This window comes from Meriones unguiculatus, chromosome X (assembly GCF_030254825.1).
Source record: "Meriones unguiculatus strain TT.TT164.6M chromosome X, Bangor_MerUng_6.1, whole genome shotgun sequence".
Classification (NCBI taxonomy): domain Eukaryota; kingdom Metazoa; phylum Chordata; class Mammalia; order Rodentia; family Muridae; genus Meriones; species Meriones unguiculatus.
Window position 1 is genome coordinate 50,800,546 of NC_083369.1, and position 25,357 is coordinate 50,825,902.

At 35.3% G+C, this 25,357-nt stretch overlaps 1 protein-coding gene and 1 long non-coding RNA gene across 9 annotated transcripts in view; both read left to right on the forward strand.

Annotated features, from left to right (window-relative positions):
- Diaph2 (diaphanous related formin 2) overlaps positions 1-25,357 on the forward strand; it is a 980,694-nt gene that overhangs the window by 552,012 nt on the left and 403,325 nt on the right. The gene's annotated exons all lie outside the window — the stretch shown is intronic.
- On the forward strand, positions 7-13,721 carry LOC132650105 (uncharacterized). The gene is made up of 3 exons (XR_009588482.1): positions 7-249; positions 12,807-12,912; positions 13,204-13,721. It is a non-coding gene; the product is annotated as an uncharacterized LOC132650105 (long non-coding RNA).

Sequence of the window (25,357 nt, forward strand, 5' to 3'; positions counted from 1 at the left end):
ATATCCTTTATTTAAACATCTGTTTGGGTTTATATGTGTAGCTATCTATTCATCTGTTTACTATGTGGTTAGTTCTAGACACCCTAGTCAATAACATCAGATGAGTTTGTGTGTATACTGTTTTTTTACTGTTACTAGCAACATAAATTTCATTTCACAATGTTTTCAATTTGGCAGGGTAAACAAGGGATCAATTGGATTAAAAAATTACCATTTCTGAAATATAAATTTTATTTGGAAGCTCACAAGGTAAGTCTTAGGAGGTTTGAGTATACCTAAAAGAACAATACAATCCTCTTTCATAACTAAGTGCCTAAAGGATAGAATCAGCATGAAATAATGACTTTGTGGAGGGGTTATACTTTTCTTTCTTCTTTGGACACATTCACATGCAGTTTCTGAGAGTATACATGTAATTTGAATGAGTAATAACAGTAGGCTGAAAATTAAATGGATAGATATATTGATGGAAAGTGAAATTAATTGATCAGTAGCTGATATATTTCAATCAACTGTAATATATGTATAGAAAAAAACAGTGAATATTTATTACTACATAAACACTTAAGAAACCATATTTCATATACAACATACTGATAAATTACACACAAACAGACAGACATACATGTACACACATACACACATGCACACACACACATGAAAGGAAAATGTGAAAAAGCACCTTTAGTTTGAATTATTTAATGTTAAAGCTGGTATCTTAAGATAAACTGCATTCAGAGCTGATTTTTTTTTTCTGTTCTGGATTTTCAGAAATTAGAGCCATATCTTCCTCCTCTGGGTTTAAATAAGTATCTTGAAATGCAGATTGATTCACTAGTTTATATATCTATGGGGAATAAATACTACAATTTTTTTCTCATATAAGTAAATTCCTTCAACAACTGTATATAGTCACCTTCTTTCAAGATTAAATCTATCACCTTTTTTATTGTTCCTGTATTTCATTCCTACCCAACTTAGACATTACGTTCTGAACCTTTGAATTACTTATGACTGGTTCTTGGAAATTATATAAAAAAATTATTTTCCACTCTTATTGTTTTACCTCATTAAACAATGCTGTTTGGTCCTTGAGTGATGCTACATTTGTAAATAAGATTATTGAATGAACAAGGTTGTGAGCCAGTAGAAGCAGACAATCCTCATCTAGCTTTGGATTATATAACTAGACACAGTAAGACTGACATTTCACTTTATTGGTGATTAGATTTATTTTTCTTTCAAATATGTCATGTTGTTCTTATGCTAGAAAAACACCTTTTTTTTTCTTTTGACTCTTGCGTCATGTTTTTAAAATTTAATTTGTGATCCTCTTGTTCTATAGAGTATTTCCATTTACAATTGGCTTATGGACACAACAGATTGCAACTTTGAGTCTTTGTTGCTCATTTTAGAAAATTAACGCAAGAATAAGAAAAAAAAACTAATTTTAAAACCTCATAAAATTTGACTGGACTCCCTATTTTATTTCTCGATTTATGCAAGTAATTAATCATTTTAAAATGAAAATCCAGACCTTTCAGTATCTGTATGATACAGATGAATAGTATCTTCATTTAAGTGGTACTAAAGTATGACTTTGTCCACAAGGAGATTAGAAACTGTATTAAAATGTATAGAACTATTACTTTGCATTTCATGTCAATAAAAGATATGGCAATTTATTACAGAAAATGGAATATTTAACATGTTAAAAACTATAAATTAATAAATTATACTAGGAAATTATTTTTCAGATTGGTCTTGTTCTGAAAATCTGAGTGGGTGCTTAGTGAGGATTTCAATTTTCTAGAACGACATGAGCAGAATGCAAAATTATCACATATGTGCTCTATTTTTGTACTGTTTTGGTCATTGATCAAAGAAAATCTGAAAAATCTGGCTGACAAGGGAGATTAGAACCAAACTAAGGTCCCGTGGATAAACAAAAATTTCTCTTAACCACTGAGTCATCTTTCTGGTCCTTGGATTCTGTTTTAAAATGAAAACCATGTTCCTATGTGTACTACAAAACTATAGATATTTCTCTTACCAGTAATGTTTTTGTTTGTTTTAGATATTGATCCTTTATATTCAGTAACTATAATACAAATGTGACAGTACTTTACCTGGCTAAGTATAATCTATCTGTAAGAATTTTGAGTTAAAAAAATGAATAGCAATCCCATATCCATGACCTCTATAAATAGGAACAGAGCAGGTAACAGCAGTGACATGATAGCTACTGAATATACTAATTGAATCTTAACTAGAGGACAAGTCAGGCTTGTTGATCCAACAACATCTCATGCTTAGCTTTACTCTTTCTCATTACTAACTAAATTCTTATTATACTGTCACCTGATGAAATTGTGGTCATGGAAGCTTACTAATGAATAAGCTCATTCTTTCTATCTCTTTCTGAACTCTGGCTTGCTGGTTCAACTCTGCTGTTCTGGCTCAAAACTCTTCCCCAAACTGACTGATTTAAGCTGGTTTCTCTATCAGCTTCTCAGTGAATTCTTCTGATTGGCTTCAAACTAAATGTGGCAATTTGTTTTAATATGGCTTCTTATTCTCTACCTTTCACTGCCTCTGCTGACCTTCACTGAACTGCATGAACTCCCAGAAGTCCCAAAGAACTCAACTCCACTGTACTGCACTCACTGCACTGACTCACAACTGATTGACTGAACTCAACACTACTGTCTTTTCTACTGAACTCTCTACCGTACTAAAATCTACTCCTTTCTCTACTGCAATGTCTTCTCTTCTGAACTCTCTACTTCACTGTGCTCTCTTTTGTAATCTTTCTCTATTGTATTCTATTCTGCTATCTTAACTGTACTGTACTGCTCTTAAGTAGCTTCTCTTTCTTGTTTGTTCTCAGAGTTGGATATATCCTATCTCTGACTTGTTCCATCAGATCTTTTCTCATTTGTTACTTTGCCCCTCAATTAGATATCACTTTTAAACATAGATACTTCCTTCTAACTTTACCTTTGTTATTCAGGATTAAAGGTGTATACTATGAGTGTGTCTGCTTTCTAGCCAGAGGGATTAAAAATATGTCATTCCAGCTGAGTCACACAGACCTTGAAGGTCTTTGGATGTGATTCCTTGCTAAGCATTCATGTTGCTAGATAAAATTCCTCTATATTATATCACTTATTATACGTTATCAAGACATTAAACTACTACAGTACACACAATCAAAAACCCAATCTTAATTTTCTGGCAGATGGGGATTCACATAGAATCTATATTGCTGTTCCTTTAGCAAAGATTATACCGCATTTATTAACTTCTATGTATCTATCAAATATCCAACAACTATCACAACGTAGGCACTCAGCAGATATTTTATATTCTGTGTAAAACGAGAATACAAGCCCCTTCTTTGACTTCTTCCATCTAAAAGAATATTGCTCAGCAGTAATAAGCTTTCCTTATAATTATTTCTAAAAGTTTCTCCACATAAATCTTGTCAGGAATTTAAGTAGCATTGAATAACTATTTTAGATCTTTCAATAAAAAGGATGTTGTCAATTTTACATGTTATGATCCATACATTTTAAAGTAATTATTTTGTTTTGTTAAAGCTAGAAAAATGAATAGCCTAGCAAAACAAGGTTGAAATTCCAGTATTTTTAGGGCTGTAGTAGGAGGACTACCATAAGTTCTAGGCCAGCCTGAGCTAGGTAGTAAAACATTGTCTCAAAAAATGGAAATACATACATACATACGTACATACATACATACATACATACATGTTCTTCTGTAAATGAAGCTGCCTTATTTCTAGCTTCAAGAAGCCAACAGCTTTATAAGTACGTTGTTTTTTTCTCTACTTTTCCTCAAACTGTTTCTTATTTCTGACTCAGAATAAAATAGTATAGGGAAGAAAAAAAATCTTTTTGAACACCCATTGCATGATGTATTACTTAACACCACTGTAAAATACAGACTAAAAGAAGATCATATAAAGTCAATAAATGTGTTTCCTGTTATAGGAGCCTTCAAAAAAGGAGGGGACCCTATTTTTTATGGACAGTTATATAAAAATCTGAATTGAAGATGTAATACCCAGAGAGTCCCCAAACGACCAACAGGCTTTGAATCTGATGCAAAACACAGGATGGTCTTTTATTACAAACTCAAGCTCTTTTCTGTTTTTTAGAAAAAAAAACCTAGTATTTTTTTCCTTACCTGTGACATTATTGATGGTTGATATCACTTGCAACCAAAGATAGGTTAACAAAGAGAAAAAAAAAACGAGAAATATATTTAACTGCTTTATGTGACAAAGGAGTCTTCCAGATAGGAAGGCTCCTGAGGAGGTCTATTTGCATATTGTCTGATGAAAGGAATGTCTGGTTCCAGAGAAAAATGATTAGATAAAACTGGTATGAAATGTTGTTAATATTATTGGAGGGAGGAGAGGCTAAACAAGATTCTTTCATGTGTATCCATTCATGTGACAGCCCCCACTCTCAGCAAGACAGACACCTTTCACCTGTGGAGAAGGCAAAAGCTGGTAACTTTCCTTGTTTTTACAGTTTGAGGAAGGTGAATTTTAGTTTCAGTGATCTGAACCTTGAGGAAAAGTCAGGAGAAAATCTAAAAGACCTTATTTTTATAGCCTTTCTATTTTCCTTAAGCTCAAAATGGTTTGCTAAAGCATCCTGCTTTGTGTTAATGTGGTCTGAGAACTAATACAAACTTCTGGCCCACCAAACTGTTTGCTCTCATTGTTCTCCTTTCTCTCTCAGACAAGCATGAAAGGATTGTTCTATTTATTGGGATCAGCATTCTCAGGAAGGAAAGAAACTCATTCTTAAAAAGAAAGAGATGTTTGTACTTTTAGTCAAACTGCTTTTTTGTTTGTTTTGTTTTCGTTTTTGAAATAGGCTGTCACTATGTAGCCCTGTCTTGACTAGACCGTTCTATATAGATCAGGCTGACCTCTGTCTCAGAGAGATTTGCCTTCTTCTGCCTCTGGAGTGTTTATAATTAAGACTGTGCACCACCATGCCCTGCTTTCTTCTACTTTTAAGTATGTACTGTTGTTCAAAACTATCTAACAAAGTACGTTAATCACAGTGTTGACCTTACTGCTTACATCCTGTTGACAAATTTCTTACCACATTTACTCAGAGATTTTGTTGATGGCAGGGATGTCTCTGGCCCAAAAACAGCTTAGCTTTTTGATTGACTGCTAGCTAAATCATTTCCCAGCTAGAGAACAGAGAGTGACTGAGCAGCAGGAGCACCATTAACACATTGACAAGAAGAGCTGACAGAATCTTAATGACATTAACACCCTGTCAACTATCAACACCTGGGATTTCCTCATAGCATGAGGAGAATTATTTGAGGTAGTTACAAAGCACATTACCAAGGAAGCACTTTGTCCTCTCCAGACAATTCAGAACAGATTTGGGGTCACCACAGCACTACCATTATGTTAATTTTATTACACTATTCTCTATTAGGAGAATATTTTAAAGTAGATTAAAAACTCAGTTAATATTCAGCCAGAAGTATCACATCATGACCTTTCAGCATAAGCCAGTAATAGGTTTAGAGGGATGATAATCCATTCTTTATAAAGCAAATGTCACATGGAATTGACAAAACAAAAACAAAGAACAAGACCCCCCCCTGCCTCTTTTCATCTTTTTAAAAATAATTATTTATTATAATTTATTTACTTTGTAGCCTGGCTGTGGCCCCCTTCCAACCCCTCCCTGCCTCTTCTTCTCCTATGCCCTTGCCCTAGTCCACTGATAGTGGAGGTTCTCCTCCCTTTCTATCAACCCTAACCTATCAGGTCTCATCAGAACTGGCTGCATTGTCTTCCTCCTTTAGGGGGAGGTGATCAGAAATCCTGCCACTGAATTCATGCCAGAGACAACCCCTGTTCCCCTTACTAGGAAACCCAATTAGAGACTGAGCTGCCATGGGCTACATCTGTGCAGAGGTTCTAGATTATCTCCATGTATGATCCTTAGTAGGGCTATCAGTCTCTGCAGGGCCCTCAGGGCCCAGGTTTTGTTGTTGTTGTTGGCTCTGTTATTCCCCTTTTGGAGCTTCTGTCCCCTCCAGGTCTTTCTATCTCCCCCTACTTTCAAAAAATTCCATGCACTCTGTCCAAAGTGTGGCTATGATTCTCAGCCTCTGCTTAGATACCTTGATCAGTAGAGTCTTTCAGAAGCCCTCTGTGGTAGGCTTCTGTTGTCCTGTTTCTTATCTTCTCCTGGTTCCAATTCCTATCACACTTACCCTTCTGAATGAGGATATAGGAACTAGAAAATATCATCTTGAGTGAGGTAACCCAGGAGCAGAAAGACACACATGGTATATATTCAATCATAAGTGGTTGTTAGACATCTAATATAGAATAAACATACTAAAATCTATAGTCCTAAAGTAGCTAAACAACAAGGAAGACCCTAGGGAAGATGCTTAATTCTCATTTTTAGTATAATGTCATAACCCGGCCATTTGCTGTCCTTCAAAGAAAAACTGAGAATTTCAGGCTAAACTGGAGAAAGATCTACCACATCTGACTCTTTGTCCTTATCTTTTATGCCTACTGGTCTCCAAACTCAGAAAAAAAGATAGGAAATTCAAAGTAAGGAATTTTTGTTCCATTTGACAAGTTCAAATAGAGGAAAGCATAACATTTTTTTTTTCTTTTAAGAAGAGAGGGTAATATCCATGGATATAATGCTTATATTGAAAAAGAAAATTGATTTTACAATACAAATAGTTGAACATTGCTTCCTTAAAAAGAAAGATGGTTGGGGTGAAGGTAGATTTTCATGGTAGATTACTTTTCCCAGTCAGTACAGGACTCTGTGTTCAACACAACATGAGAAAGACAAACAATTGTTCAAAATACAGGCTACTAATAATGCTCTGGAGGACTTTTAAGTTAAATTAGAATATCAATAGAAGGAAGTATATACACAATAATATTTAAAATGGCTATAAATTATAATGATATCAACAATTATAAAAAAACTAGAGCTAAATAAGAGTTACAGATGCAAAATTGGAAAAGGGACATGAGTGTACAACTGGGCTATATGTACACAAGGCCAAGTGGAGATTGGTAGCCATGGAACACATTGGAAAATTAAGAAAGGAAGAGTGCACATACTAACAGTGGAAAATGTGCAGGGACATAGAACAATTCTTTTTAAAACCGGACTATACTAAGCCACAGACAGAGCCTAAAGGTAAGACCTATGATCAAAAAGCAGACTCAGGGGTGCTTTGATAAAGAGTCCTTATATATCCTAATGAAGTGCTTCATACTAAGAGCTGGAGGTGATAGAGTTAATAGAGTGATTCCTATCATGCAGGAGGCTCTAAGTTGATTTCCAGCACAACATAAACTAAGAGTTTTGAAGTAGTAGTAGGAATATTACAAGCTCAAAGTTAACCTCAGCTATACAGTAAGTTGTAAGCTGACCTGAGCTAGATGAGTTCCTGTCAGAATGAAAATGAGAACATGACTGCTCCTAGGTATAGTGGAGGATAAAGTATTTTGAAGATATGAGGTTAAAAAACAGCCAGAAGCATTGGGAAGGGCTCGGATTGAACTGGGCTAATTGAATAGACTAGGTTATGAGAAGAGAAAAAGAGGGGGAGAGCAAAAGTGTAAGAGAGAAACCTAGAGGCCGAGATTGCTCATGGAAAGTTATATAGGAAAGAGAAACTGGAGGAAGGGAAGCAAAACTTAGAGGCTAAAGAGATTTGGGACAGGGGGAGGCTGGATAGATGGCTCAGAGGTTAAGAGCACTGGGTGCTCTTCTAAAGGTACTGAGATCAATTCCCAGCAACCACATGGTGGTTCACAACCATCTGTAATGAAATCTGGTGCCCTCTTCTGGCATGCAGGTGTACATGCAGACAGAATACTGTATGAAACATAAGTAAATAAATAAATCTATAAAGAGTTTTAAGGTAAGGGGTGGGGAATAAAAATGCTAAGGAGCCTGAACTCTGTAATAGGTTCTAAAAAAGACTAGTGACAAGTTTCTACTTTGATACCTTAAATAGGCAACTCAGCCATTTTTTTTCTAGAGACTTAACACTGTCCTTAAAAATAAATACAAATAACAAATAGACATAAAGAAATGTTTCAGGCTACATGTATTTGAAGCTGCACAATAGTTCGAAGATGTGGAAGTATTTACATATTTATTATAATAACATAATATATTGTAATATGGGGCCGAAGTGTAACTGAGCAGTTCAATTTGGTTTCAGATTGATGATATACCTAAAGTAAAGTCATACAGTATTTTGGACTGTGGCATATCACATAAATTGGATGTGGAATTTTCTGTTTGTGGCATCATGTCAGTGTTCAAAATGATTCTGATCCTGGAGTACTTCTTATTTCAGATTTTTAGATTAGCAATGTTCTTTCCTCCTCTCTCCCTTATTCTTCCCCCTCCCCCATCATACAGTTATGTCAGCCTTAAGCAATCTTCAGGTTAGGTACCATTATTAGGCTTATTTTGATTAAGCTCATTTAAATATGAGAAGACTAGGAAGGATCAACAATGTGGTTAAATGATATCAATGATAAACTATAGTGAGAATTTTGATCCAAATTTTGGTCTTTCAGACCTGTGTTCCTAACCATGATGTTACACTACCCTTGAGTTCAGAGAGGTTCATAAATCCACATGTGTTTCCTGAGAAATTGTTTTATTGCCTTCTTACTGTCTCTCTCAACTGAGAAAAATGTTCCTTTTGAAAGGATTGTAAACTAATTTATAAATTAGCTGCTCACTTACACTATCTCCTCTAGAAAACCTTTCTTAATCATAACAAAATTAATTTCTTTGTCCCTGTGTTTTCATATTATACTTTGATGATCGTGCTTGCTCATTTGCCTGTACTCTATTTATGTACATTCCTACTTTGCCCACTGACTCATAACTTTAAGATGTGGATTCTTTTTCATCTTTAATTATTTTGCAACAAGTAAGACATAATTCTTTTTTAGAAAACTAATTTTTTTTCTTTAAATAACTTAGAACTTACTGAAAAATGATATGAAGCTTAAAATTCTTACAAGAAAATGGAGAATATTAGATTTTTATTATGGAATGACCTCAGTTTGTCCAAAGAAAGGACCCTAATGCCTGTCTAATGTTAGTCTTTTACTATGTTTTGACTTTAAAGTGGCTGATTAAAAATTATGTCTTAGCCAACTTTCTATAGAAATTTCCTGTTTCTAAGGAACTCTTTGAATGGAGTCTGTGTTTGGGGAATCTGTGTGCACAAAACTTCTCTGTTTGATGAGCCTTGTTCATTTGAAATTCAGTCTGAAATTACACTGAGCATGAACTCCATTTCTCAAACATTGTCCAGGGAATTTGATAGACATTTGGTGTGTGATGGTAATGGTGAGAAGATAATGTATCACTGGTTAAAGGGTGCACAAACCCTTTCAAGCCACAGGAGACCCGTCTGAGAAATTATCTTTTTCAGAACATGAAACAAGACTTAATTTGTCTGAAAAGAGTTAATGTACCCTCAACCTGACAATTTCTCATCATTCTTGCCACCAGAAGCTACATTTTAATAGATTAAAAAGTTGTCTATGGAATTCATTCATATTAAGTAGAAATAATAGAATATACTTGAGAAATATACTATCCAACTTGGTTATTTTATGTGTATAGTTCACATATACTAGAATACATCTATGTCTGTTCATAGAAACAAAGATGAATGATTTTCATGTTTACAGTATTATAAATTATACATATTAATGGATCTAGGAATTTGTTTAGTTTTACATTAATTTTAAAATGACTAAAATATAAATTTTGTATGACATTTGTATTGTTAATCTCACATATTTTATAGGTAATAATAGTAATATTAATGTCTCTTTAAATATACTCTTACAGAAACACACAAACATACTATTTTCATAATGTTGAGAGGCAAAACAGTATTTTTCCTTATGGCAGATGACTATTTGCTTATCAATTTCTAATCTACCTTAAATAATATATAGCACATGAAAGCTTCTGTTGAGCACTCCCTGTTATTTTATTCTACTTAAACTTTATGATACAGGTAGTGAATTCATTGCATTTTAGGTTAAAACTAAAAAGAAATTATGTTAAATCTAACCTGAAAGCAGTTGGTTGACCATACAGTATTTGTGCCATTATTGAACCTATGGTCATACCTTGTGATGCTTGTCATTATTTCAATTTACACGTTTCACATATGGCTTAGACTATTGATACTTCTTCCTCAGAAATGTGAATAGCACCTTCCAGGACTGTGAGAGGTAGCATAAACAACAGAAAGAAGCTTTCTTACCAGTAACTTGATTTCTTACTGTCCATTGACCAATGTGTCTGTTAGTCTCAGCAATTAGGTCTTACCATCAGTTTTGATGGGCAAGCAAGAGCAGTGAGAATACTGTGCCTTGCTTAAGAGGGTATTCTTTGGGATACCCATAACCAATAAATGGAGAGCAGATTTCCCACATGTGTAACTAGGCTTTTAATTTGACAGCATATGGCTTCGAACGGGGGGAAACACTTGTATAGAGTAACTCTGCCTTTCTCTCTTTCTCTCTTCCTCTCTTTCTCTCAGTGTGCATGTGTATGTGTGTGTGTGTGTGTGTGTGTGTGTGTGTGTGTGTGGTGACACAATTGTTGCTATCCTTAAATTTTAAACAAAGAAATCATGATGTTATGAATAAGGAAGGTAAGATATGGGAAGAGTTGGGGTGAATATGATAAAAATACATTGTAAAAATTCTCAAAGAATTAATAAAATTACTTAGTTAAATTGATTTCAGCTAGGGAGTTAGCTTAGTGGATAAGTGTTCTTGCTGTACACGCATGACGACCTGAGTTGAAACCCCAGTACCTGGACAAAAACCCAGGTACAACATCTACACCTTTAACACTAATACTGTGTGAGATCAAGACAATAGGATCGCTGGGGATTTCTTGCTAACAACCTAATTTCTGATTCAGTTAGAGTTTCTGTCTCAATAGAATAAAGGTAATAGTGTATGACACCAGATGTCCCTCTCTGGCTTCTGCACATACACACACATACAGGCATACAAATGCACACATGCATACATGCACATGCACACAGAATACACATTCACATATGCAACATATAAACAAATAAATGTAAAAAGCAAGGGGATGTATTAGTAATGATACTATTGTATTGCAAGGATAGGATAAGTTATTATATTGTGCAAATGCATTTGTAGTGCTAGAAATTATTTATTATTGCTTATCTTATCAAATTTTGATGGTGAATATATATGTGTGAGTATCATATATATAATGTGTCTATATATTTTCATAATTCATCTTCAGACATATATTTTGGAATTAGTGAAGATTAAATATTAGCTACTCATTTAAGGCTAAGAAACTCACCATGATAAGAGGAGAAAAAAAAGAAATGAAAATTTTAAAAGAAATTTAGGCAAACTTTCTGGAGGTCAGCAGTTAGAAGGAAAATCGGACCTACACAGCTGATGTCGTCTGAGTAGGTACCTAAAATCGTTTACCATGGGTGTACCCCAGAACCTAAAACATGTAATTGCATTTTGTACACAGTTGAAAAAAATGATATGTCCATCTTAGTCAAAACATAGGTCCCTGGTTCAGAGAAAGACCATACCTCCAATGAATAGACAGTTGACCCCATCATCTAATCTTTACACTTTTCAAATATATGCACCTGCATATACATGTGTGTATATAATAACAAAGACATATACGCATTCACATACAGAAAAAGAATGAATGTTTAAACAATAATTTGTAAAATTGAAAAGTTGTTTAGAAAATGCTGTTTATCATTCTGCCTTATGTATTATTAATGTAAATAAATTATTGCTTTCATCAAGGAATTGTTTAGAGTCAAGGTCTTGGGTTTTTCTGTATGAAAAATTGTTTTTGTTTTTGTTTTTATTTCAGATAGTTTCTCATGTCTGCCATCCTGATCCTCCTTCCTTTACCTGTCTGTCATTGGTTAGAATTACGGACATGTCAAACCTTTTAGCTAAATTTTGTTCATTCATTTCTTTTTAATTTAAGTATTTATAAGTATTAAGTATTTATTTCACTAAATTCTGGGTGGGTCTGCTTTTATTGACTTCACATTAATAGAAAAAAAAAAGGTGTATTCCTCCAAACGCAGAAAATTTATGAAGGAAGCAAAATATTCAAGTAGTATCCAAATGTTCATTTTTTTTTTTTTAATTTGAGGACTTTGGCCCATGTGATAATGCCACCTGCATTTGTAGTGCATTGTTATACATCATTTAGCCTGATCTTGAAGCTCTCTAACTACCATGCCTAAAGATTTGCCTCCTAGATGTCTCTAAATCTTATAGCCAAATGAGATAATTGTTTAAATTGCTATGTGATTGTAGTGTAGTCTGAAAGTACAATAATGTTTTAAATATTCCTTACCATGTTTTTAGTTGGTTATGCAGCATTCTAACTTTGAGCATAGTTGAGAATTAATATTTCAACTTCTTTATATTGTTGGAAATATATTGTCCAACCAAGAGACTTAAATGAGCAGCTTTGTATGGAAATGCATTCCAAAAACAAATGACAATGAATATTAGCTTTTATTGTGAGTTAACTATCTCCTTTGTCACACATTAAGAATTTTGTGTCCAACAATTCTCTAGGTTAAGAAATATGTTTCTACTAGTCAAACAACATATCTTTATTGAGTAACTACAGCAGTTCCTTTCAATATGCTAGATGCAACTGCACCAGAGCAGAAAAAGCAAGTTCGAAGCACTCTACAGACTGTGACAGAGCTTAATACTCAGTTAAGAACAAACAAGAATTAAAAGAAAAATAATGTGTGAGTTTAATTTATTGACATTGTTTTAAGTGATTGTTAACAAGCCAGAGGATATTGTACTTTTTGATAGCTTCATTGAAGATATAAAAATCAAAGCTTTTTAGCATATTGTTTACCAGAAAAAAAAATTTAGTGTGTTGACTTTTGTGATCATCTCCAGGATTCTCAGACCAGGCATACAGAAAGGCACACTGTATTTCTGATGGATGAGTCAATGCATGATTTGCCTTCTACTAACAGACCAGGGTCAGAGTTTAAAATATTTTTTTTTCTTTTTTTTTTTCAATGCAGTTTATTCAGAAACCTTGAACAATCCTCGGACCCTGGGGAAAGCCAGCCCACAGCTTAAATAGCCTCTGGGTAGCCAACCCAGGCGTGCCACGGGGGCAATGCAGATAGGTCCACATACATGGAAGCAAGCCAGATCCTCAGCCTTAGCCAAATGTGGAATTGTTCGTGACAGAGAGCACTCACCATCGGGAAGGTGGAAGGCGGAAACCAGCTCCATCTTTAAGGCATAGCATTCCGCAGCTCTCTACAGTTCCCCCTTTTTGTTTTAGATGCATCAGGCAAGAGTAGAGGTCTGATCTCTGATATTAGAAATAAATTGGGACTTTGTACCGATGTTCGTTTAAAAGGTGTTTTGTTATGACTTTGCATAAGTCCTAAAAAATGTTTGAAATTTACTTTGAAATCCATTTAATATTTTTCATTATTTGATAAACCAAAGGTTGCTGCAGCTCTCAATCAAATGACTATTAAATTGGTTTGAGAGTATGAGATGTGAAGCTCTGGGTTTATCATCACCATTTGAGGGGAGTATTTCTAACTGATTTATATTGAAAAACTCAGAATGTAAAATTTGAAATGAACAGTCAAAAGAAGTATGTCCATTTTGTTTTATTTTGTAATCTCCATTTTATAACATTTAGTAGTTTAAACTCACTGAGTGTGTCAAAAATGCTGAATTGGCTAAACATTAAAATAACATATGACAAGGCATATGTTAGGTCATCTAACAAATCTGCATAAACATTCATAGATTAGCACATAATTGACTCATAGATTTTACCTTCTGCTGTTTCATTTCCCTGTTGCACACAGTATTTAGTTATGCTTATAATGATTAGATATATCTCATGTCTAAAGCATTACAAATTTGAGTTAAATATAAATATGACATGGATATGAAAGCAAAACCAACAACATACTGGATAAAGGTATGGTGAATGCAAACAGATTATACACAATTCTCTATTTAATAATGAACCTTAGTTGAGCCACAGAAATGTTCATTCTATATGGTATTCATATACATGATTTTACTATGGTTCAGATCAAGGGCAGGTCCTTTCTGAGTTGAAGACATGGAAAGGTACAGTCTAAATATGATCAAAGGCTCTGTCAATTAAGCAAACATTTGGCTTTGAGGAGTGATAACTTTTCCTTGCAAAGAGGGTAGCAGCTAATTTCAAAATGGCCAAAAATACTGGTCTGAAGAATTCCATCAGTATTTGCCAGGTTCCATTGCTGTTCTTCCATGTTTCTATCTACTGAATAGTGTTTACACCTACCAACTAGTGGACCAACTAAGTCATTATTATTTCAGTATTAGAATGGTGTACACACATTATAATGGGTGTAAGATGAAATCTCAGGGTTGTTTTGATTTGCATTTCCCTGATGACTAAGGATGGTGAGCATTTCTTTAAGTGTTTCTCTGCCATTTGATACTCCTCTTTTGAGAATTTGCTGTTTAGCGCTGTACCCAATTTTTTAAGTTGATTTGTTTATTTTTTAACTTGATTTGTTGATTTTTAACTCTTGCATTTTTTATATATTCTGAATATTAGCCCTCTGTCAGATATGGGGTTGGTAAAATCCTTTCCCAGTCTGTAGGATGTCATTTTGTTCTGACAACAGTGTCCTTTGCTTTGTAGCTTTTCAGTTTCACGAGGTCCCATTTATTGATTGTTGCTCTCAGAGCCTCTTCTATTGGTGTTCTGCTCAGGAAGTTGTCTCCTGTGCCAATGCGTTCAAGGCTCTTCTCCACTTTTTCTTCTAACAGGTTTAATGTGTCTGGTTTTATATTGAAGACTTTGATCCACTTGGACTTTAGTTTTGTTCAGGGTTACTAAGTATGGACCTATTTGCATTTTTCTACATGTAGACATCCAGTTAGATCAGCACCATTTGTTGAAGAGGTTCTTTTTTCCATTGTATGGTTTTGGGTTCTTGGTCAAAAACCAAGTATCCATACGTGTGCGGGTTTATTTCTTGGTCTTCTATTTGATTCCATTGACACACCATTCTGTTTCTTTTTTTTTTTTTAAGCATACTGAAATAGTTTTTTTTTATTTTTTTTTTATCAGTTACATTTTATTAACTCTGTATCCCAGCCATGTCCCGATCCCTCATTCCCTCCCAGTCCCTCCCTCCCTCCCTCATCTCCACCGTGCCCCTTTCCAAGTCCACTGATAGGGGGGACCTCCTCCCCATTCATCTGATCCTGTTTTATCAGGTATCTTCAGGACTGGCTGCAAAGCCCTCCTCTGTGGCCTAACAGGACTGCTCCTCCCTTCGGGGGTGGGGAGACCAAAGAGCCAGTCATTGAGTTCCTGTTAGAAATAGTCCCTGTTCCCATCACTTTGGGAAATCAATTGGTTACTGAGCTACCACAGGCTACATCTGAGTGGAGGTTCTAGATTATATCCATACATGGTCCTTGGTTGAATGTCAGTCTCAAAAAAGACCCTGTGCCCAGATATATTTGGTCCTTGTGGAGCTCCTATCCTTTCCCCATCAGACTAACTCCCCTTCTTTCTTATGATTCCCTGTACTCTGCCAAAGGTTTGGTCATGTGTCTTTGCTTTGAAAACACTGCTAGTTAGAGTCTTTCAGATGCGCTCAGTAGACTCCTGTCTTACATTCAATTCTCATCCCATCTGTCTTTCTAAATGAGGATTGATCATCTTACCCCATGTCCGCTCAATTGATTATCTTTTTTAGGTATATAGATTTCATTATGTTTATCATATCTTATAGGTCTATATAAGTGAGTATATCCCATGTTTGTCTTTCTCCTTCTGGGATATTTCACTCAGAATGATCTTTTCTAGATCCCACCATTTGCCTGCAAATTTCATGATTTCCTCCTTTTTGATTGCTGAGTAGTATTCCATTGTATAAAAATACCACAATTTCTGTACCCATTCCACTGTTGATGGACATCTGGGTTGTTTCCAGGTTCTGGCTATTACAAATAGAGCTGCTATAAACATGGTTGAGCAAGTGTCCTTTTTGTATACTTGAACAAACTTTGGGTATATACCTAGCAGTGGTATAGCTGGGTCTGGAGGAAGCACTATTCCTATTTGTCTTAGAAAGCGCCAGATAGCTTTCCAGAGTGGTTGTACCAGTTTACATTCCCACCAGCAGTGGAGGAGGGTTCCCCTTTCTCCACAACCTCTCCAGCATGTGTTAGCGCTTGAGTTTTTCATCTTGGCCATTCTGATGGGTGTAAGGTGATATCTCAGGGTCGTTTTGATTTGCATTTCCCTGATGGCTAATGAGGATGAGCATTTCTTTAAGTGTTTTTCTGCCATTTGATATTCCTCTGTCGAGAATTCTCTGTTTAGCTCTGTTCCCCATTTTTTAATTGGATTACTTGGTTTGCAAATAGTGACACTTTGACCTCTTCCTTTCCGATTTGTATCCCCTTGATCTCCTTTAGTTGTCTTATTGCTCTGGCTAGGACTTCAAGTACTATGTTGAAGAGATATGGGGACAATAGACACCCTTGTCTTGCCCCTGATTTCAGTGGGATTGATTTAAGTTTCTCTCCATTGAGTTTGATGTTAGCTATAGGCTTGCTATATATTGCCTTTACTATGTTTAGGTATGTGCCTTGTATCCCTGATCTCTCCAAGACTTTAAACATGTTTCTATGCCAATATCATGTAGTTTTTATTACTATTGCTCTGTAGTACAGCTTGAGATTAGGGATGGAGATACCTCTAGACCATCTGTTGTTGTACAGTATTGTTTTAGTAATTCTGGGGTTTTTGTTTCTTTCAAATGAAATTGAGAATTGTTCTTTCAAGTTCTGTAAATAATTGTGTTGGTATTTTGATGGGAATTGCATTGAATCTATAGATTGCTTTTGGCAGGATGGCCATTTTCACTGATTCAGCTATACCACTCATAGGCATATATCCAAAATATGCTCAAATATACAACAAGGACATTTGCTTAACCATGTTCATAGCAGTTTTATTTGTAATAGCCAGAATTTGGAAACAACCCAGATGTCCCTCTACTGAGGAATGGATACAGAAATTGTGGTGCATTTACACAATAGAATACTGCTCAGCAATTAAAATCAAGGAAATCATGAAATTTGCAAGCAAATGGTTGGAACTAGAAAAGGTCATCCTGAGTGAGCTATTCTAGAAGTAGAAAGACATACATGGTACATACTCACTAATAAGTGGATATTATCTATATAATATAAGCTAAACATACTAAAACCTGTACACTTAAAGAAGCTAATCAAGAAGGAGGCCGCTGGGTAAGATAATCAATCCATACTCAGAAAGACAAAGGAAGAGGGAGAAAATGGAACAGGGCAGCAGCCACCACAGAGGGCCTCTGAAAGACTCTATACATCAGGGTATCAAAGCAGAGATACTGAGACTCATAGCCAAATTTTGTGCAGATTGCAGGGAATCTTATGAAAGAAGGGTAAGATAAATAGACTTGGAGGGGTCAGGAGCTCCTCAAGGAGAACAAGAAAACAAAACAAAACAAAACAAAAAAACTTGGGCAAAGGGTTTTTGTCTGAGACTGATACTACAGCCAAAGATCATGCATTGATATAACCTAGAACCCCTGCACAGATGGTCACCCATGACAGCTCAGTCTTGAAGTGGGTTTCTTAGTAATGGGAACACGAACTGTCTCTGACTTGAACTAAGTGGCAGGCTCTCTGATCAGCTGCCCCTGACCAGGAGAGCAGCCTTACCAGGCCACAAAGGAAGACAATGCAGCCAGTCCTAATGAGACCTGATAGGTTAGAGTCAGAGGCAAGGGGAGGATGACCTCTCCTATTAGTGGACTTGGGGAGGGGATGGGAGGAGATGAGAGAGGGAGGGTGGGATTGGGCGACAAAGAGTGAGGGGGCTACTTCTGGGATGCAAAGTGAATAAAGTGTAATTAATAAAAATATATTAAATTTTAAAAAACTAAGGAAAAAAAAGAGAGAGGATGTCCTTCCTTATCAAGGGACGAGGGAAAGGGCATAGGAGGAGATAAGGGAGGGTGGTGGCACTGGGAAGAGACAAGGGAGGGGTCTGTAATGGGAATACAAAGTGAGTAAATTATAATAAATTAATATGTAAATAAAATTAAATTAAAAGTGAAAGGTATACACACACATAATTGTGTGTGTCAGTTGGTGCCAGAAGAATATTCCATTCCTTTCCATAATGCCTTTTTTGTTTCAATAATGCCTTCCATCCCCCTATAATTTTTAGTATAGAGCAGCTATGACAGTCTGTGCTTAGACAGTTTAGAAAAACTATTCTCTTACATCTATTCTGAAATGTTCTATAATGAAACCAATCATTTGAACTGTGCTTTAGAAACAAAAACAATTGCCAGTTTCTTCAGCTCTCACACCCAAATCAACACAGAATATTTCTGTGTTCCTTAAAATTTCCACGAGGACTCCTCCATTCTTAGGAGAAATCAGTTCTACATCAGCTGACACACAGTAGTTAGTAACAATAAAAGTGTAATCCTTATCCTAGTGTCTTTAACTGGTTAAAAAAATAAAAATTAGACAAATATATATTTGTCCGGTAATGTAGAATCGATTCATAAAGCCACTTCTATCAACCAGGATTCTCCTCAAAAGATTAATATTGGAGCAGAGAGATAAAATACAGATAAGAATTAATTCAGCCAGCAGAGTAATAAAACCCTGTAATCTAAATGATTGGGAGACAGAGGCAGGAGGAATTGAATGCCTGCCTGGAGATATATCATGTTAGTACAGTAATTGTTTAGCATCCTGAAATCCATGGTTCCATGTCCAGCACCTAGAAAGAAAAAAAGAAACAAAAAAAAAGAAAACAAAAAACCAAACCTACTTCATTGAACAGGCAAAAGTATTTTATTTAAATGTTTAGCAGGTTAGTGAGTCAGCAGTTAGATATTAAGTACCATTTCCAGTATAGTTTCTTCTCTATAGTCTCACTAGTTTTATATTTCTAGTGGACTTTAAAAGTTGGAGTTAGAAATCTCTCAAACTGAGCCAAATACTGAGCGTATTTTATATTTGAAAAAGTCTGTTAACTTTTCCTCCCCAAAGTTGCTTTTGCTATTAGCTAGAGATTGAGTGTGGGTATTTTTGTAAAGCTATGTCAGATTCACTAGAAAACCTGAAGCTCTGCAATCCCTGTGGGAGCTGGAATTCTTCAGCTAAAGAAGTTTGAATAGATTTAGGTATTTATCCAAACCGAACTCTGAAACCACCTGAGATTTGCCTAGTGCTAGTTCACATAGAGCTTAACCAGATGGTTTCCTCTTTCAACATTTACTTTTTTTATTTAAACAGCTTAATTGAGGGCTATAAAAACACTGGATTAGTCTATCCAAATAAAAAGTGAAATGCAGCTGCCATGGGTTAGTTTCACTGTAGAAACCAACCATGCTACCTGTGGGCAGTTTAGGTATTAAAATGATGGCTTTTTTTTTTTTATAATACCAAGAGATTTGCAAGGTTACAACTTTGAATTATGTTTATAAGAAGGTAATGATTCTTTTGCTTAGTGATAGAGTTGAATTTGAAATACCAAAAGAGTAATGAGATTTACATCATTGCTACCTTATTAAAAGATCCGTTTTAATTGTGATGTGAATATATGTGTGTGGTTATGCGCACATGCATTCAGGTCAGAAAAAGGAATGATTATAGCTGAAAAAAACTGCAAAAAGTCAGGATTAATGAATAAGCCAAACAGCGTCACTAAGTGTGACTTCTTTTGCTTCTCATTGCTTTCACCTTGTGACTTCCTTGGAACCCACTGTTTCAAACCAAACCAAACAAAAAAACAAAATATGATACATATAATCCTCACTGGGTTTTTTGAAAGAGGGTTTGTTTCTCTAATATGACAGCATAGAAGTGTGTGTGTGTGTGTGTGTGTGTGTGTGTGTGTGTTTGTATCTTTTTGAAGGCCACAGTGTTAATCACTGATAATGTTCTTGCCTGGGTTCCACCTCTCATAACACACACACTAATCAGTATTTGGATCATGCTTGGTGACTTGTTTATTTTTTGAACAATATTATGTGCTTACTTGTTACCAAAAAAAATTATGCTCCTGGCTTGAGATCTAATGTGGAATACATTGAAGCATTTTTTTCTAATGTATTTATAGAACAAATGCTGTTTTTTTTTTCTTTTTAAAATTATTGTTACAGGATTTTCATACATATGTTTCATTGAATTTTACTAACATTCCCTTCTCATTTCCCTGTATTTCCTTTTTTTATTTTTTTACTATTAATTACACTTTATTCATTTTGTATTCCCCCATAAGCCCCTCCCTCCTCCCCTCCTGATCCCACCCTCCCTCCCCCTTCCTCATGCATGCCCCTCCCCAAGTCCACTGATAGGGGAGGTCCTCTTCTCCTTCCTTCTGATCTTAGTCTATCAGATCACATCAGGAGTGGCTGCATTGTCATCTTCTGTGGCCTGGTAAGGCTGCTCCCCCCTCAGGGGGAGGTGATCAAAGAGCTGGCCAATCAGATTATGTCAGAGGCACTCCCTCTTCCCATTACTATGTAACCCACTTGGACACTGAACTATCATATACATTCCTGCCTATCTGTTTGACCCATATAGCCTTTAGATTAAAACAAAAATATTTCCATAACTTAGAAAGAACAAATACTGGCTGTTTTCATCATTTGTCTTCTCTAGATTATTTTCTCTGGTTAGGATATGTTATCAGCATTTATTTTGATAATGGACTTTGAAAGTGTGCAGTTCATTCACTCTCAGTTTTGACAGTATTAACTTCATGTGCAGTTTCTAAGAATTATTGCAATGACTGTCATCAAACTTGTTGGAACATTGACAGGACATCTAGCACAATTTCTAATATGTAAAGTAAGCTATGCTGTCTCCATCTGAACAAATGATTCTTTGGTGGCTAAATATCTTGTAACATCTATACTTATGCAATCCTCAGCCATGATCAGAATTTTTTTTTTTAAGTGGAGTGAGAGGAAAAGAAAATTTGGAAGAAAGACAGAGCTTACCTTTTACCTTGATAAAGCATCTTACACTTTGTGATATATAAAAAAGTATGATTATACTTGAAGTCTTTTAATTTTTCCTGTTGTAGGCATTTTCTTTTATTAGCACATGCTTTAAATTTCCAGATCTATTTCAACTTTACCTTAAAAAAATACTGCAGTTTGCTGCATCTGTCAAAGGTGACAGGCTAATTCTTTGAGTCAAAACAGTGTACATTAAATGTGATTTCTGCTGGTTTCCTGAAGTATAGCAAAGCTTTTGTCTTGACACATCCCTTACTGTAGTTAAGATTCCATGGTTTCAGAGTATAGCTAATTTACAAGAATAAGCTTTCCAATATCTGCTATCAATCCAAGAATTTATATGTTTCACCAGAAACATACACATACAAAAGTAATTGATTCTCTTACATTGATGCTGCCATTTGAAACAGATCATACAGTTGATTTGTATTATAAATTAACTTACCAATTATCAATGGTTCCATCTGACTTGTACACTTTAAGAATCTGCAGTTTCCGAGTTATCAATAATAAGACTGCTGCGTCAGCTGAATTGATTTAAATATTGCAATAAATGTTGCTTAGCTTTGCCATCTGTCACACACTCTTTCTGCATAATATTTTAATTCATTAATCATGTCTTTTTAAAAAAAACAAACATACTTACTCTGGCTACAGTGAAAGACCTGTAAGAACAAGTCTCTCACCATTTAGAAATAAGAACATGTCTGTCTACAAGTGTCATCGCTAAGAACTCCTCAGACTGGCAATAAATTTGGCCTTGAAATAATATTTCTAAACCTTCTTTTTCTCAGAAGCAATGATTTAATTGATTTTACCGAATAGAATAAAATATCACAGCATATCAATTCTTGCTTAGTTATGAAGATAGTCCCTGGTATATATAGTACACATTCCACATGCATAATAAAGAACTTAGAACCCTGTTACTTTCTTTGTCCCCATGGAGCTTAGAAGATTTAAGCATAAGCACACTGCCTGAAGTTGACCTCCATGAAGTTTCTTTTCCTGGAAAGATCTAGTTCCAAATGGCCCACTCCCAAGAAAGTAAGCTCTTTGCTCTCTTATGACTTGCAACTCTAATAAAACTACTAAATGAAAGACACTTGGGTTTCATTTAGAGCCTGTTGCAAAATGAACTATTTCATCCTGAAGAAGTTAAGCTCTGTTAGCCATGTCAATTTACCATAATTGAAGAGTTACTGCAAAATATGCAAGTTCTGATTTCTGGCCAATTTGTGTTTTTCCAATGTTGTTCTTGGCAGCTCCCTTTGTGGTTAGTAGCCCGTTATTCTACTTCATCCATTGTTATTAATTTGTAAAATGAAACAGATTACTGACCCTTGAATTGTGCTACTACACATGCTTGAGTAATTTAATTTACAAAGAATTTCATTTATTGTATTTAATATTTATGCTCTACCTGCTTCCAAAACAATGTGCCCTAGCTTAGTTTTAACTCATTCCAGTTTACATCAAATGTGCATTTTGCCAAGCCCTGTAGTGGTGAAGATTCATCTTCACACACTGATTCACATTTGCTGTGCTATGGTGCTGTGTTGATTATTATACCATTTATCAGACACCTGAAAATGACTGAATTAACAACACATCAAGTACTGGTTTCAGAAGTAGTATGCTCTATTGGGGAAGAAAAAAAAAACACACAATTTACAGTTATGTTCTCTCAATTGTGTGATCTCTGGAAAGTCACATGCCATTTCTGTCCCAGATTTACTCAGATTTAAATGAAGGCATGTGTTGTGTCATATACCTTTAATCTTAGCACTCATATGAGGAAAGGTTTGCTATGAGTTTAAGCTGGCCTGACTTGAATACTTTCAGGCCTGTTGGGCCCTGAACTGAGACTGTTTCAAAAAATTCAATTCCATAAAATGTAGGAGTTTATGCTTCTTTTCTGTAGCCTTACTGGGTGATAATAAATTAAGTACTTAAAAATGTCATGAAATACCATCTTTCCTCTATTGTTAGTTCTAGGTAGCACAATTATAAATTGTCAAGCAACACATATCTTTTTGAGCCCTATCAGACAAATGATAGACAGTGAAGATAAAATACAATGCCTAATTTGTAGAATTCAGTGTTACAGTAAGGGAGGATCATATATACAATGATTGTGATAAAATTCCCAGTGAGGTAAGTAGTTCATGTGAAATATACAGAAAGAAAGTTAAGTATTAAACTGTTGCTTAAGTTGGAGAATAGGTGAAAAATAGAATAAACCACCTTTGTGAAGAATTCCTTCAAAAACACAAACTTTATTGCCAGTATCACTTATTTAATGGGCTTTTATGTAATATTTCTATGCTCCTTTTTAACCCTTTTTCAGCAGTAAACTTTTTAATTCTCTTCCTGGCTACAATGAGCATGATAATTAGGTTTCTTTTACATGATGTGAAATCTGTCATTCAGAGAAGCTTATTTGCACACAGTTGTTCAGCTTAGTGGTCGAATTGGGATTTGAACTAGGAAGGTCTAGCATTAATGCCATAACAAAAATGCTTCACCACTACACTTTGACTTAGAACTTCATTCCTTTGAATCTACTGCTAAAACTCCTTCTCTGACATATAGACATGTAGTTAGTCTGATTTTAGACTACTGGAAGAATGGAAAAGGTCCTGACTACTTGTTTCTTGAACTACCAGGTACATTTACTAGAGTTCCAAATGATAACTGTAAGTATATTTACTCCCCCCATGCTTTATATTTGGATTCTGCATGTTCTTTTCCATTTCTTTGCATCGCCTGATTAAAAAAAAAAAATGGCATTTAAGAATTAGAGGGCGGGGCTGGAGAGATGGCTCAGAGGTTAAGAGCACTGGTAGCTCTTCCAGGGGTGCACAGGTTTAATTCCCAGATACTACATGGTGCCTCATGACTGTAAGTCCACTTCCAGCAGATATGACAGCTTTTTCTGGCCTCCATGGGCATGCACATAATATGATGTACACAGACATAAATTCGGGCAGAATGATTACACACAAAAGATAAAAAGAATTATTTATTCATTGAATATTTATTATGTGCAAAATGTAGCAAGTGTTACAATATGGAGAAAGTGTGACTAGCACCAGATTCATATATACTCATATATAATCATGCATTTGCTCTGCTTTTTGTTACCTAATATATTGTAGTTATCCTAAAAATATAAATCGATGGGTAGATACTGATTTAAGTCAGGTTTTAAATAAACATCAGCTTACTAGGTGCACCACAGGGTTAAACATCTATGTGCAGAGACTGCAAGTGACCCTTATGTTTCTCATAGTGTCCTAGCACCAGACCTTTTGCAGCACAAAGAATGATGGAAATTTTTGACTGCATAAATGATTGAGTTGATGAATGACTGAAAGATTGCAGTATAATATTCATTAATGGTGTGCTTCAGGTCATTGTTCATGTGGTGTCCTCATGGATTCTGTACAATAAGAAATACTGCCCCTCTCTGTGCTTGAACTTCTTTAAAGTTTTGTTTGCCAAGTTAAAAAGTAGAGAACTAGCTATTTTCCCAGAAACATCTGAATGAAGTATTTGAAAGACATCAGCCAGAAATATGTCTTTATATTATTGATCAGTCCCCAGGCTCTGTTTGAAAAGACTTGCTGTTATCATCTGAGAAGCTGTCTGCCACCATGAGAGCCCAGTAGAGGCATTTTCTAGGTTATCACCATGGGGTGCTTTTATGGTGCCAATTATTCTGACTGATATTGCTATCCTAGTTGAAAACGCAGTAAAACTACTGAATCTGTAACCTGACCATTCAACTGGCTTTTGTATAAAGAGTCACACAATCACACAGTCAAGTTCAGATTAGATTTTAACCTTAATGTATTACTATTTCCTAGATGTTGCTTTATATGAGTGGGATATTTGTGTATGTATCTATGTATGTGTGTGTCATGTGTGTGTGTATTGCCTAATATTTTCTATCTGAAAATACATATGCATTTTCATTGAATAGGAATACCTAATAAAATAACCTACCCATGTTTGAAATCTTCCAATGTGTATTTGTGAATAGATATCTATTATCAATAAAATGAATAGATTGATGACTTTTCTGCTC